General features: G+C 36.1%; 1 pseudogene across 1 annotated transcript; it reads right to left on the bottom strand.

Moving 5' to 3' along the window:
* Positions 1 to 7,557: 7,557 nt before the first annotated feature.
* LOC149244251 (putative apyrase 7 pseudogene) lies at positions 7,558 to 13,068 on the bottom strand (annotated as a pseudogene). The gene is made up of 2 exons (XR_016246722.1): positions 11,266 to 13,068; positions 7,558 to 8,147 (listed from the first exon to the last, which is right to left on the bottom strand). The product of XR_016246722.1 is annotated as a putative apyrase 7 pseudogene (transcript).
* Between the last annotated feature and the right edge of the window lie 2,524 nt (positions 13,069 to 15,592).

Here is a 15,592-nt window from a genome sequence, read left to right as displayed (position 1 = left end):
AATATGTTTTTTTTCAGTGATTAAATATTTTGGAAATTATTTTTTTTAACTGAAAATTTTAATATGCCTTATATTTTTAGTTTTTGTTGTATTTAATTATTTTGAATTTTTATTTAACAATTTTGCATTTTAAAATTTATATTAAATTTCAATTTCTAGAATGATACAATTATAAAATTGTCATATATACTATCAAATAACATATTACATCGTATAAAATAACAAATTACATCATATGAAAAATAAATTATCAAATAATAAATAATACATTCCATTTTGAGAAATATATATACTATCAAATAACATATTACATCATATAAAATAACAAATTACATCATATGAAAAATAAACTAGCATTTGCACCTTATGTTGCAAAGGAAACGCCGTAAGGCATAGAGTGGTAAGGCATAGAGTGGGGAAGAATAGCGACATGTGAATGGGCATTGTTGAAAGCAAGGGTGGACGATAATGTGTATTCTGAAAATGGATATTTTGTTATGGTCAACCTAATGCATTCATTAATTAGATGACAACAAAAAAGTTTCGAGCCCAGGTTGAACCAACACAAATCTTTTCTACAAGACTGAAATTGCCTAAATGATTCCTCAATTAATGGAAATAACCATTTCCCTCCTCTAATACCTAAAATACATTGTAGGAGACCGATTTTTCAAGTAACTTAATATAACTAGCAATTGCCCCAAAAAATGCAAAGAGAGGTCGATTACAAACAAGTTTTTTTATGTATAAAGTGTTGAGAATGGAGGATCTCGGATTAGACTTTAGTTGGACTCCGTTGGTTTGGGAGATGTATCATGTGTTACCATTTGTGCATATTATGGGCATAAAGTTGGTTATGATGATGGAGATTATTTTCAACCAATTGTGGGTTGGCAACAACTTTTGTGAATTCCTTGGGTAAGATTCGATCTTCTGGATAACGAAAATTCCAGTGTCCATTTAGTCTATACTAGAGTACAATGATTGTTGGCAAAGCTAAAGAAACTGCCATCAATGTATAGAGCCAATGTAACTCGTAGTCATCATTTTTATCCATACAGGGCTATGATTATAGGTACCAACCATTTGAGCAGGCAGGGGGTGTATTTGCTAAATAGGGATCATGTTATCCTCGTGGAGTTATTGGTTGCACTTAGAAAATATAAAGTAGGATTGAGCATCGACTATTTGGCTGGATGGAATTTTTGATAAGCGCTGGCCAATTTTATCTATTGTGTAATCATTTCCCTGATTTAAAGGCTGCTCTGAGTTACTAATAGAGACGGTTCTAAAAGATAAGGCTTCGAGAACCTTACTTTAGTTGGTGGAGGCTTAGTACATTTTCTTCTGAAGCTTTGGCCTCAAACTCGAAAGCTACTTGTAAAGCATTCTCCAAAGCATTTATACTAAGCAGGTCCATTTTTCTTTGGATATTTTGGTTGAGAGTCCTCTGAGAAGTGAGTCGAGGAACTTCCAATTCGTCACCATGGACTTGAAGCCATCAAAAATATTGTTTGATGCCTTTGACTAGGTACTTGCCTTACATGAATCCACTGCTTCATGATTTCCTCTGCTTTCCCCTTCAGGTATAACCTATCTTGTATTTCTTGCTTGAAGCATATCAAAGTTTGTGTAGGAGGTGAATTTGAGTTGACTAAGTCTCGTACAAGAGCCCACCGCCATGTTAAGGGTTGGTCGCTCCATACTGACTTCTTTTAGTATCAACTTCTATGCATCATTCAGTTGTTATATTTGAAAGAAGGCTTCTCGTACAAGAGCCCACCACCATGTTATGGGTTGGTCACTCCATACGGACTTCTATTAGCATCAACTTCTGTGCATCATCCAATTGTTACATTTGAAAGAAGACTTCTAGGCTTTGTAATGAAGCATCCATCACTTATATTTTAGGATTAAAAGCTTGATATATAGTTCATATATCAGTGATGTTATTGTCCCATAATACCATAAGACTGAAAGATTCATATCTGGTTGGAATTTCGATGATAATGACAGCCTCACATTCTGCTAGACTCCACATTTTCTGAAAGGCCGGGAACATATTTTTCATTTTAGATGCAATTGTTGGTTGTCAAATATGTCTTATACATTATTTTTATTGGACTTCATGCCTGTAGAGATATTTACTCTTGGCTACTTCCCCAGCCATGATAGAGAAAAGGAGCCCAAACACTTGTGAAGATTCTTCCTCTGCATAGGTGGTGTGTCAAAATGGATTATCTTTTTGGCAGACATTTGAGTAACGGTCTTCCGCCAATATAAGATTCTGGTATGCAAGTATAATTTCAACATAGAATTGCCTACATGAACTTAGACCTGAACATTGCCTAAGAATAGAGACTTCAAAGCTAGTTCTTCAAGCGCATGTAATATAGATTCATTTAGAAAAAGGATGCGTGAAGACAATTGTAATGTTGAAGACAGACTTTGATCACCATATTGAGGAACTAACATTGTGCCCGAGCCCTACTGGCTTGAGAGTTTTGACAGGGTTTGTGTTCGACTAATATAGTCAACGAAGGTGAGTATTGAATAGGTTCTGATTGGACCACAAAACCATGATGAGTCTCAATGATTCCTCAGCAAGGCATCAACCAAAACAAAGCAGGAATTACACAAGCCTTTCGGGATGCTCTCTAAAGAAGCATGAAACTTCTCATTGTGTTCAGCAACATTTCTATTGAAGGTCAAGTTGGCTCATGTAAAGCAAGGGAAGTTTTGCATCTTCCACAACTTCACATTGTCAAAGACAGTCGTATTCTCTTGTCCAATGTAAGAAGAGAGAACACTTACAATGCAATATATTCATAAAAACATACTAAGAAAACAGAAAACAAATGGCCCACAAAACTACAGTTCAGAAAATTTTAGGAGTATACATATTATTAAAGCAAAAACATGCACTTCTTCAAATTTATTGAAAAAAATAGGCATGTGGATAGTCCAGACTAATTTTATCAAAAATTTTAATGATTGTATAACATAAACCCCTACAAAAATGCTCAAAGGTCCGTTGAGCCTTCTGATGCAATCCCTTCAAGAAATGTATTTCCTTATGATACACTATAAACTGTACGAAACCCAACAAAAACTAGAGTAGCAGGTCTTCTCTAAAGAACATTAGATTTATTATTGAGATTATTACAAGTTTGATTTAAAAAAGTTGATAGCCATCACACTATTTTCTTGTGCTTGGTGGGCGTATGTATTTGTTTGCGTGTGTTGTGATTCTACTTTTGATAATGCAAATGATGTAACCTATTCTAGGTGTTCTGGAAGTAAGAAGGATATGCACAGACATTAGGTACACCCTTTCAAGTTGAAAAATAAAAAATAAATAAGCACATATCAAACGGAGAATATATGACTAAATACCTAGTGGAAGCTACTTATTTAGTATGTTGGCTCGGTTGGCATGCTTCATTTGAATGTAACTTTGTTTATGAAGGTCTAAGCAGGCCTTTAAGGTGCAGGCAACAGTGTCCCAACTACAAATGCAGTCTCCTCGAGACTTCACACATGAACAAAATAGACAAACCTCTCTAGGCATCAGCAGCAGCATAGTCTTCTGAAATCTCCCATGGCTAGCTCCTAAAACGTCGTTAAACCATGCACTGAATCATTGTAAACGCTCACTGTATCTTAAAAAATTATTATTACTTGTAAAATTTGTCATTGAAAACAGAATTTTTGTGCGACAGGATAAACAAATTAGTGCAGCACGGACAATCAAGTGAGGATCCGCAGGTTGTTAAAATGCGAGCCCGTTCGAAAATGCACCTCCCCTTTGAACTTTCTCATTAAATAATTTTAGGTCGAGGGGACCCATGTGAAGGCTTCATAGCAGCACGGATTAAGAGCATATGGATGCTGGTTATATGGATCTTTCAATTTTTGTAACATGTCAAAGGCTGTACTTGAATGGAGTGGTGTTCATTTTTTATGAAATGAAATAAAGTGCGAGGTTGAACTGCAGGGAAAATGGACACCATTTTTTCCAATAGAATTAATTTAGATTTATTTTAAATATAAATCTAACATGAGTTTAGAGGGATTTAATTTATTTAACAAATATTATTTTAATGTTTTGTGTGGTTATTTTTTTTATTTTTGTTTTTGTAAAGTTTTATTTTTTATTTTATTTTGGTGGATATGAGCAAAATTTCAACTTTGATGATGGAGGGACACCCTTACACATCATACTCGATCGGTTTAATGAGACAAGTAAGAAACTTGCAAACTAATGACACTAAGTAAGTTAAAAGACAGGAGAATGGAAAAAAGGGATGCATGGAAGGTGTTGAGTATGAAATGACATAGCCACTCTATTTTAATTTATTTAGGCTTATTATTCTTAATGAGGTTGGACAAGTCCCTATATGGTTACACTTCACTAGAAGGAGGATATAACCACAAAAATGAAATAATGCAACAAGTATAACTTCCAAGCATCATGATTCATTTCCAACTTCAACCCACAATCTTTACATCCCAATATACTAAATGAAAAATATTCTTATGAATAAATGACTAATGTACCTCATGCGTGTTGAGTCTCCATCATTGGATGAGTACACTTATTTCAAAAAATGACCTGAGCATATGAGAAAGATGCATCACAAGAGTTGTGTATGTGGATAATGTCAATTATTATTTCTATAATGTGAATCATGGAGGAATGATGATTATTATCTCATGATGCCCATGGCTTCTTTCAGCCTGCCCTTCACCAGGTATCACCGCGGGGACTCCCAAACGAATGGCAGAACGAAGATGCAATACACGGCCGAGGGGATCGAACCCGCGACGTACATATATCTCCAGTTGCTGGAAAAGTAGGACAGAGCCGGCAGCACTGCTATGCCGAGAGAAAAGAAGTAGAAAGTCGACATGCCAACCGGTGCTCTCTTGGACGGTCCGACGGCTTCCGTCGCCAAGACGAACGACGACAACCCCAGGCCACCATTGCTAATTCCCGTCAATAGACGGAGAATTAAATAAACCCAGAAATTCGGCGACATTGCCGTCAAGAAACCAAAAAATGGCATTGCAGATGCAGACCAACTTCAGGACACCCTCACGCCCCAGCAAAGAATCCGATAGATGCCCAGATATCCCTGCACCTGTATCAAAAAATAAATCAGAAACTGAAAGAAAATCTTAATGGCGATCAGCCGTCAGATATAAAAGCGCACAGGGGCTGAAAATATCAATTACCGAGCAAACACCCGACAAAGAACGCAGACTGCAAAAACCCAACTTTGTATTTCAGGCCGCAGACGAGATCCCATCCGCAGACCGTCGAAACCCGAGGCCTCCGTCCCAGTCCCATGAGGCCAGGTCCATGGAGCATATAGATCCCGTCGGGCTGCAGGATTCGAACCTTGGCTTCACGGAAAGGAAATCCTCTGGAGTTTTCCCTCCATTGCAATGCCAATGGGGTTCATAGTCGGCGAAAATCATGACCATCGTAGGAAAGGCCTCCAGTGTCCGTGCGAGGCTCGATAGCAAGAAATGCTTAATCTGCCACCGCCCGAACAATAACTCAGAAGACACAGAGGCCATTGGGTTGGGAGACAAAAGGACAGTGTGAGGATCAACGACCAAACTTCCTTCAATCGTCTAACACCACAAATCTACGGTCAACAATAAGACACGGCATCGGCTGGGGCAATTCATTTCAAAGGGAAACGCCTTACGGCGTAATGAATTGAATTTTGTATCCCAAACTCGGTCAACAATAAGACACGGCATCGGCTGGGGCAATTCATTTCAAAGGGAAACGCCTTACGGCATAATGAATTGAATTTTGTATCCCAAACTTTTTTCGAAATTATATCCATTTGGATTAACTGTTAATAGTTGTTGTGAAGATCTATGATAAACACTTCACTGTTTTTGTGGAGATCTATGATAAAGATCTATGATAAACACTTCACTGTTTTTGTGGAGATCTATGATAAACACTTGCACTAGTGGATCACTTTGAAGAATACCTGCAACCAGGGCAAAGCCATGTCCAAATGACTTGGTCAGCTAGCCAAATAATGCTAGAACATAAATTATAAACTAATGAATATATTCTCTATTCTCAGGAATCCTCTGCTTTTTATATTCGGATCATATAGATAATGAGATCAACATATATGAATCAGAATAAGTGATTAATAAACCAACACAAATCCACAATACAACGAAAGTCACCTTCCTGATCTTAAAATGACCTTGCATTCTGCCACCAACCAGCATTTTCTATTAATTAATTTAACAAGAGTTCTCTCTTGTTTATTTAAACTGCATGACTCCATTCCATTAGGCCTGCACAAAATTTAATTTGAATATTATTAAATGCAGGCCTGCTAATGGTGATGGAGTAGTTGATGGCCACCATTTCCAAATCTTATATTAAGTCGTAGAGATGGAAATCATGCTATAAATATATATATATATATATAGTTAGTCACATTAGCAATTATAATTCAATGGTGCTAGCTTGGGCATTGATTTTGAGAATATCATCATTCAAATTCAAAATTCAAGTAAGCAACCTGCCTACTCTTTCCGAATCAAAAAGGGAAGTTATTGGTTTATTGGTTTTTCTTTGAATTGCATGGCTGATTGCAATGCAAATCCCTGTGGAAATTGCAACGGGGGAAAGAATAAGAATAAAGAATAAGAAAGCTTTCGCCAACAGAGAACGAGAATGCCGAGGAGCCATGAAATGAGTGACCACAAAGTAGAGCGATCAAGTGAAGAACTGGTGTGAACTGGTGTGAATATTCGGCTGACTGTGTACCATGGGTTTTCTGTCACCTTCTTCACCGCCGAATGGATGGACGGCTCTCCTCACCACACCCTGCCATCTTCGTCAAGGGACATGATCCGCTTCATAGAGCTCCCTGATGTTCAGATCGAAGGGGATCGAGGCGCCTCAGATTGCTGTCCTCTCTCATCCATCCACAGACGCTTGGCCTCTCTTTGCTGACGCTTGGTTTCTAAAAAGGCCGATGATCTAATGGTTGGAGTTTATTCCATCGTCTAACAATCGATCTAAGGGCCCATAACGAGACACCACGGCACGGAGGGGAGTTCCTCTCAGAGGGAACGCCTTACGGCGTAATTACGGTATTCCAACCACTATTTTCTGCCATTTTGGCTCCGAAAAATGACATTTCCTAAATTTAAGATCAATTTTCTTTCCTGATTAAAAAATTGAATGATATAAATCAAGTACATTGTTGTAATAATTATTTGCAATTGGTATAAATTTAAATAGTCTAAAAGGTTTGGAGACTAATTGAATCCTATGAACTTGGAGTTTGACTATTAAAGATAACACATGAATGAACTGCCAATGAACTGTGTTCAGAATCTTCCTTTTAACCTCTGAAAAGTAAAGAAACTTTACACTGCCAGGAAACAACACGGGTCCCAAGAGATTTCGAAATTTCCAAAAAGAATAAAATGATAACTCTATAATATGACATTTGGCTGTCAGCGACCTGAAGTTGAAAAAAAAATGTTATTTAAAATGCATTTATGTTACAAATATCCATCAAAGACGCTAAGCGAGATGAATATGCTAACATTACAGATAAAATTAACAAGATCCAACCATCCGCCAAAATGTAGAGAGACCAAAAATACAATTCGCAATATTTTAGTATATATTTCAGTTGTGCTGTAGGGATCTCCCCTCAATACATAAAGAACCAGCCCAGAGATGCTGCATAAAGCTACACTCGCTTAACAAGTTGATATTCCAGATTCTCCTGTAATGTACACTTTTGAGAAAAGCACAGCCTTTCTCTAAAATCTATATACAGCTTCTAGCCATCACAACTTGACGACATGGCTCTCTAAAACTGATAAACTGAGATCTTCTCTTGATTGTGATCGTCGACTCTGCAACCGCATTTGACCTCTGTGAGGTGTCCACAAGGGTCCAGTATCAGTTTGTATTTGCCCCAAATTGCTTGGAAAACACAATCCAACTGACACAGTTGACTGGTGCTTGAGAGAATCAGCATGTTGCACACTTCCACCCGCAAGGCTTTGCGCAAGTCCAAATGGTTGCTGACACCCTGAATTTGAAGGGCTAAGTGGTATCTTTGCTCTTCCATCCCCTGAAAATAATGAAGAAAAATAATTCCAGTTACATTACAGAATATGATGCTTGGGAAAACACAGACAGAAATCATATACAATTTGCAACATCATGATTCATAACTGTTTTAATTTCATTTCAAGGAAGAATAAACAACATTATTAGAATTACATGACAAATGAATTTGGAAGGTTTTCCTGTGATGAGATCAATAAAGTAGATACAAAATCCTTCTTGTAAAGTAAAACTAAACAATAGAAATCTTAATGGCGACCACATGAATTTCTATCCCATCCAATCAGGATTAGTAGACTGAGCATGTTATTAAAAGAAGCAAAGCTTCTCCCCCGAACCACTTATAGGGAAGGCAGTTTCACAACACATGAGACAGAATAAAATGGGGGAAACTAGTTGAAGGATCAAAGCACCAAAGACAATAGAAACAGATCTACAAACTGTAGTCCTGGACTTAAATTTCAGTTCAATGATAATACATGAGAAGAGTAGAACATGCAGCCTACCTCCTACAATGGATGTCAGCCCATCCCCTAGAATTGCCTTATTTGATCCTTTTTTAGTTTTTTATAGTAGCTTCAACCACACCAGATAGCAATTCTGGAAATGAGTTCAAACAACTTTAGGAAAATGGAAAAGAAGAGATGAAATTCCTCATTGTAAATAAATGTCAGTTGCATCAGAACCAAGCCCATAAAAAAAGAAATCCAATCAGATCCAAAACGTATCCATGTTTACAGTATGTGTAAACAAAGCTAAAGCTTTTGGAGAGATGCAAAAGTGGTGAACTTCTATTCGATCCTTGCTAATTCTGTCCATGATATGAACAACTTCCCCATATAACTCCGTTTGTCAAGAATAACTTAGAGCAATGCCTTTGGAGAAAAAGGAAATGATAAGCAAATAATGAGCATGTAAGAGGTTGGGGAAAGTTAAGCCTAGATCACACGGGAAACACATTCAACTTGAGTTTGTCACCATGTTGATGGTTATCCCCTGGATTAACTACCTACGAAGGTGCACTGTCTTCGATATCTCTTGCATGTAAAATTTTCCCTCAATTTCCAGGATCGAAGAAGTATGCATTGTATTAAATTATAACCAAAATTGGAATCAAACTATTCTAATGTTAAAAACTTCTTCTGAATGTCACTCATCAGAAAAGGAATGCATTGCCATGGATCAGTGGCCAATGAAGAGGAGCATAAAAAAAAATAGTGACAAGCATGATCTGCAATGTTACAATTGATGTTATAGCTCAGATCTTTTTGACACATTTCACAAGCAGGGAACAAGGAAAGAATCCTGAGCATATGACCAGAAACAAGGGTCAACTAAGATGCCCTAAGGCACATGCCAAGAAACGTGTTGGTGTGAAAACAGAACTAGAGAGGACACTCCTTTGTGACCAGATGCTGAAAAGAGTCATGGCTATGCAGGTTAGCCCAGTAGCAAATTTAGGCACTATGGATCTGGTCTTGAATAGAAAAAACGAAATAACTAATTGCTAGATTCCTGTTTGCATATTAAATACAAGGGGTGAAAAACATATCATTAATAATTTCTCAGTACTACAAGGTACCTCCAGGGAAATACACTTGCTGTTTCTTCAATTTGGTCGCTTCTTTAACATAGTTACGACACATACTAATGACCACACAACATTTCAAATTCAAGTTAGCCTCTTTTCCTAAATGACTATCTCGTCCGTAGAAAAGATCAGCTCTATAAACTCTATTATAAGGTTTATTAAGGAACACACACATGGTATGACTTCTACATTTGAGAAATATATGTGTTTTATAATTAAACAAGCTTTGGGAAGTATCCTGTGTACAGTGTTAAATCTTTTATATTTGCTTTAAGGAAGGCATGCTTTTTGAAATTCATGGAATCTCCAAATGTTTCATTGTCCACTTTGACTGTTTGACATAATCCAACAACGTCAACGATATCATGTAGAATGTCATCGAGTATTCCATTCTTCATATCCACAGTTCTTGACTCACGCAAATGGTGCATCAAAGGCACTTGGTTTCATCCTTGTGAACAAAGCATCCAGGAAGGGAGGCACCTCAGCTCACTTGGAATCCCAGAAACCTGATTATGAGGAAACATTAGATGCAGCCACAATGCCACATTATAATATACCCATTTTCCACACAATACTGCCATAGGTGTTCCCAATCATCTGAAACACTTCATAGACTTTAAACCTGTTCTGCATTTAATTGTGTAGTAATCACAAAAATGAAAAATGTGGAACAGCAATAGCCAAACATATCAAGAGCCCATGAGCTTTTAGTCTTGAACAGCTCATGACCTGAGGATGCCTCTTCTGTGGTTTTACCCTTGTTGAGATTAGTGGAACATGAGAAAATTAATTGACATCCTCAACGGGAGTGAGCTGACTTTATTCCACATACTACAAGTTCACATGTACAGATCCTTTGTTGTGTGTTATTTTTTCATGGAACAAATCATCATCATGAGTATAGTTACAGAAATTATAAACTATTGCTAATACTCAGCTGAGCACTAGTCCAAACTAATCGTATTAATCTTCTCAAAACCTTTGGCAAACCAAAGACAACCAAGCATGGCACTCAAGCAACAAACACTTGTAAATTCAATAAGAAACTTAAGTGAAAATTTTATGCAAAAACAGGGGAATCAACATTTCTGTAACCACGGAGGTTAAAAACTTGACATAAGCATAAGATGCAGCGAAGAGTAATAAATGCATAGCCTCTGAAAGAAAAGAGAATTAAAAGGCAACATAAACACAAACATATAGAGGCAGATTGTCAAGTGAGTGAAGGAAAAGAAAAATGATCAATTAAGATTATTCAATTGGTAAAATAAGTTTTTTCTGAGTTAAGGCTTCTGTGATGTGAATAACTTTGATTAATTTTTTTTGGATCCATCACACTGAGTTTTTTGAGTTGATATTTGGAGGCTTCGAGCCAGCAAGTGTTTTTTGAGTCCTGATGGTGAGCCACTCTGGCTGGATCAAAATGTCAACTCAAAAAACTCACTGTGATGGATCTGGAAGAATTTAATCAAAATGGCAAAAAAACTGTTGAAGATGAATAATTTAAAGTTTCAGTTACAGAGCTTACCAAAACGACTTGGAGAAATTCCATTACCGATGGAACAATGCAGCACCTAAAGTCCAAGTAATGCTACCAGACCCCACAACTACTTGTTGCTCCTTCAATTGCAAACCATCTCTCAGGAGTGATACTATATATGGAGCACGAAAACAATATTGTTCTATAAAAGGCTGTGGAACAACACTCCGCTCAGCATCTTGCCAAGTTTTAGTGCAGAACTCCCGACCCTTCTCTAGAACATCATTAAATGAAGCAGCAGCAGATAGATTAAAAAACTTGAACCCAACAAAGAAACCTGACATAGCATAGAATTGCCCTTGAGATTGTTGCTGCTGATCACTGATAGCACAAGGATGTTGTTTGCAGTCTGTCCCTGCCCCCGAATGTGACCATTCAGAGGCATTTATGGTTGATTTCGCTAGAGCTTCACATTCTTCCCAGTTGGGCTCACCAATCAACTCAAGCCCTACTCGAGATTCTTCTTTACTTATGTCTCTTCCACCAACCAGAGGACTTCCATTCTGGAGTAAGAAAGAACACTGAGAACATGAGTATTGCTGTCTATAACCAGCATGTATGCAAGGATGATTGAGATGCAACTGACCACCAGAGAATTTCCCACTGTCAGTTTTTAAATTTTTTCTGAGTAGAAGTACAACGGACTTTTCAAAGGCATCATTTAGGCCATAACCTGTAAGAGAATATGCATTTAGATGGCGTTCCATTCTTCCAATGGTCAGATTCAAGCCATATTTAGATTCAAATATCACCTGTAATGAGGAACCCCCTAAGTCAAGTGCACCAAACGTCTCCAGAATCGGCATATTCTGCAATCTACCCATCATATAATTAAGAGCTACCCATCCATAGTAAGCCTCTTCTACCCCAGTAATTATCCTAACGCAGTTTCTTCGACACATAAATGGAGATACTTCTAGAATTGACCATGCCTTGTCCAGGATCCATTCTGAATCTGAACTTGGCATCCTGCGAAGCCCTGCTGTGGCCAAAAGGAAAAGAGGGCTATTTTTATGAGCATGAGCCGGTATTTGCTTTTCAGCCCACTGGAGCAGTGGTTCCATGGCTGACCTCAACCCTGATTCATTGTGTAAAAGTTTATCAAAACCAGGTTCAGTTTCCATGCGATGATAAGCTCGACCATTCTGTTGCCTTGACTTGTCATCAGTACCTTCAGGAAATGGGCGCAACACCATTGGAAGACTCCCTTGATGCTTGCCATCATTCCGCACCCACTCATACACATAAACTCGGGTACCAGTGCTCCCACAGTCCAAAACTATAGAAAAATGTGATGCCTCTGTACTCCGATAAGATTTTAACCAACCAAATCCCGCAATGATCAGAATTAAAAGCATTAAGAGAAGTAAAAACCCAACAGCCACCTTTAACCAGCATTGTTTTCTCAATGGTGTTGAAGGTAGGCCCTTCTCCTTTGAAAAGCTAGTGCCTCCTCCTGTGCCCTCCCTTATCGATGAAGGTTTTGTTCGAAGAATACCAGCACCGCTCAAGGCTAAATCCCCTTCTTCAGAACCAACCTTGCGGTATGTTGAGAAGTCTTGGAGAGACGATGAAAGCCGCAGGCCACCTATCTTTCCATAACCTGCCCATGCAGACCTGAAGGGTGAAGCTAAGGGCGGCAATGCAGAAGATGAAACAGAAGAGCCAGAAGCTGATGAAGATGCAGAGAAATGACTCGCCGATGATCTAATGGTTGGAGTTTATTTCATCGTCTAACAATCGATCTAAGGGCCCATAACGAGACACCGCGGCACGGAGGGGAGTTCCTCTCAGAGGGAACGCCGTAAGGCGTAATTATCAAATAATAAATAATACATTCCATTTTGAGAAATATAGAAATTATTAAAAAATGTAATAGTTAACTAAATTATTATTTTACAGTACTTAGATTACATAACTTTTAATCTATTGGTTCTTGAAATACCCATTTTTCACCGAGAAAGATTTCAATCATATTTATTTTCAAAGTCTTTGATATAATGGTTAGTTAAATTATGATTTTATATTGTTTAAATGACATTTTTAATATCAGTTTTGCCGAATACTTTATTCATTTTGAATTGTTATAAGATAATTAATGCAAATATAATTTTTTTTTTATATATTTTTTACAATACATTGAAATCTAGTTATGTAAGTCATGGTCAAATTGTCACTAGTGAATTTTGGCTAAAATCAAATAAAAATTAATTGAAATATCTTTAAATTATTATGCATTCAAAAACACATTATTAAAAAAATATATATCATAATTTTGTTAAAAATTATATCACCTAAAACTAATAAGGTAATTGTGTTTTTATTACATGAAACATTACAATGTCAATATTTTCTTAATTTATTAGTTTGTAACAGTCAAAAAATAAATATCTAATTTAACATTAAATTTAATTGAGAGTGGCACTTACCTAGCCCAATAAACATGTAATTAATAAAACTAAATTCAACTATGAATAGTGTTTACCTGTAGTAGAAGTAGGCTTACCGCAACAAGGTTTTGGGGACGACTCTCCACCCAACCGTAGCTCAAATGTGCAAAGATTTGCTATAACTGGCCACCCCCGAGCCCTCAATCAACGTACTACTGCCAGTGACTCCTATGTCTTAGAACACCATTCTCCCAAGAGAATGAAAGACAAAATCTTGGAAAGATGGAATGCAGTGCCTGCTTTGGGGCAGATGAGGTCTGAGTCAAGCGCGAGCCTTGGGGCCAGCGTTGGACTAGGATACAGACTGGGTCAGGCTTATGCCTGGTGCCGAAAGTGGGAAAAAGGACAGAGATTCCTTGAGATTTCCCGGGGTGTTGGGGACTTTTGATGCCTGCTGGTTATACTAGTTCAGTAGAGGGTGTTGGCAACATGAAGTAAATAAAATAATAAATAATAAATAATTCAACTTAACTTCGGGACGAAGTTCCTTAAAGTGGGAGAGTATGTAATATCCCCTCCCCTTAATAATAAATAATAAAAATAATAAATAATACAAAAATAATAATTAATAATATAAAAAATAAATAATAATAAATAAATCACTTTATAATAAAAAATAAATGTTAAATAATAAATGATATTAAAAATAAAAATAGTAATAACTATACTAAAGTTCTAAATAAGAATAAATAGAAATAAAACAAGAAAACTATTAAAAAGAAGAAAATAAAACAAGAAAGCTAAAAATCAAAAGAAAAGTAAAGAAATAAAACAAGAAAGCTAAAAATCAAAAGAAAGTTACATGTAGGCACATGGAGTGTGTGCATGTGGTTCCCCTTCCAACGTTTGTTCTATTTAATAGATGGTGAGGAAGATGAGAGACATTCTTGCATTCCATCTATTAAATAGAACAAACATTGGAAGGGGAACCACATGCACACACTCTATGTGCCTACATGCAACTTTCTTTTGATATTTAGCTTTCTTGTTTTATTTCTTTACTTTTCTTTTGATTTTTAGCTTTCTTGTTTTATTTTCTTCTTTTTAATAGTTTTCTTGTTTTATTTCTATTTATTCTTATTTAGAACTTTAGTATATTTATTACTATTTTTATTTTTAATATCATTTATTATTTAACATTTATTATTTTTATTATTTATTATTATTTATTCTTTATATTATTAATTATTATTTTTGTATTATTTATTATTTTTATTATTTATTATTTATATTATTTATTATTAAGGGGAGGGGATATTACATAGTTCGTATATTGTGTTTGATAAAAATCTCTACTTGAGTGTTCGTTTCACTTGTGTAGAACATATATTTTTTGTTCATATTTAGTATATTCATATATATATTTGTGATGTTTATCTTGAGCATATTCATATGTATTCGAACAAATGTAATATTGTGTAAAAATAGAATTCGATGAGAAGATATATATATATATATGTGTTAGCAGTTTTAATTAGCAATTTCCAATGCAAGATAACGATATTTTTTTTACTACTTTTGGTAGAAACATTTTTTGGTTTGGAAGTTTGGTTCTAGAATTTTGGTTTCAACGTTCGATATCAATATTTTTTTTACCACTTTTGGTAGAAACATTTTTTTGTTTGGAAGTATTGTTCTAGAATTTTGGTTTCAACGTTCAAGTACTAAGTCTCAGGTAATTTACAGTTTGTTATGGCTACTAAAAACATTTTATTCATTCATTCATGCATGTCTTATTTGTTTCTTACTCTAATTTAAAGATACTTAAAATAAGTAAGAATATCTACAAAGTAGCTATTGTTCAAATACAATAATTAGTTCATACATTTCAAAATTCAATAATTGAACTAATGAGCCAGAGAGTG

Source organism: Pinus tabuliformis, chromosome 8 (assembly GCF_031772625.1).
Source record: "Pinus tabuliformis cultivar Carrire ecotype Pingquan chromosome 8, CPIR1, whole genome shotgun sequence".
In the NCBI taxonomy this organism is placed as follows: domain Eukaryota; kingdom Viridiplantae; phylum Streptophyta; class Pinopsida; order Pinales; family Pinaceae; genus Pinus; species Pinus tabuliformis.
Note: the sequence above shows the minus strand (reverse complement) of the source record. Positions and strands in the feature narration are given on the sequence as shown.